Source organism: Arachis ipaensis, chromosome B07 (genome assembly GCF_000816755.2).
Source record: "Arachis ipaensis cultivar K30076 chromosome B07, Araip1.1, whole genome shotgun sequence".
Lineage (NCBI taxonomy): Eukaryota > Viridiplantae > Streptophyta > Magnoliopsida > Fabales > Fabaceae > Arachis > Arachis ipaensis.
The window spans coordinates 36,118,487-36,119,688 of NC_029791.2; positions in this window are offsets into that span (position 1 = coordinate 36,118,487).

Here is a 1,202-nt window from a genome sequence, read left to right on the forward strand (position 1 = left end):
GCAATGAGAGAAGCTCACTGTGCTTCCTCTCCATGGGTACAGAGAGAGATCCTTGAGTTTTAAACACAAGGTTGTCCTCATTTAATTGAAGGATCATTTCTCCTCTGTCCACATCAATCACAGCTCTTGCTGTGGCTAGGAAAGGTCTTCCTAGGATGATGGATTCATCCTCTTCCTTTCCAATATCCAAGACTATGAAATCAGCAGGGATGTAAAGGCCTTCAACCTTTACTAACACGTCCTCTACTTGTCCATAAGCCTAGCTTCATAATTGCACCAAGAAACTTGGCAGTTTGCTCTTCAGTAACATCCTCATTCTCTTCAGAAGAGGAATACTCATCAGTGCTCATGAATGGCATAAGGAGGTTCAATGGAATCTCTATGGTCTCTAGATGAGCCTCAGAGTCCTTTGGTTCCTCAGAGGGAAGCTCCTTATTGATCACTGGACGTCCCAGGAAGTTTTCCTCCTTGGGATTCACGTCCTCCTCTCCCTCATTGGGTTCGGCCATTTTGGTTATGTCAATGGCCTTGCACTCTCCTTTTGGATTTTCTTCTGTATTGCTTGGGAGAGCGCTAGGAGGGATTTCAGTGATCCTTTTACTCAGCTGGCCCACTTGTGCTTCGAAATTTCTAATGGAAGACCTTGTTTCATTCATGAAACTCACAGTGGCCTTAGATAGATCAGAGACTAAGTTTTCTAAGCTAGATGGGTTCTGCTCAGAATTCTCTGTCTGTTGCTGAGTGGATGATGGAAAAGGTTTATTATTGTTAAACCTGTTTCTTCCACCATTATTAAAACCTTGTTGAGGCCTTTGATCCTTCCATAAGAGATTTGGATGATTTCTCCATGATGGATTATAGGTGTTTCCATAAGGTTCACCTAAGTAATTCACCTCTGCTATTGCAGGGTTCTCAGGATCATAAGCTTCTTCTTCAGAAGATGCCTCTTGAGTACTGTTGGATGCAGCTTGCATTCCATTCAGACTCTGAGAAATCATATTGACTTGCTGAGTCAATATTTTGTTCTGAGCCAATATGGCATTAAAAGTATCAACCTCAAGAACTCCTTTCTTCATAGGCGTCCCATTATTCACAGGATTCCTTTCAGAAGTGTACATGAACTGGTTATTTGCAACCATGTCAATGAGTTCTTGAGCTTCTGCAGGCGTTTTCTTTAGGTGAATGGATCCACCTGCAGAAGT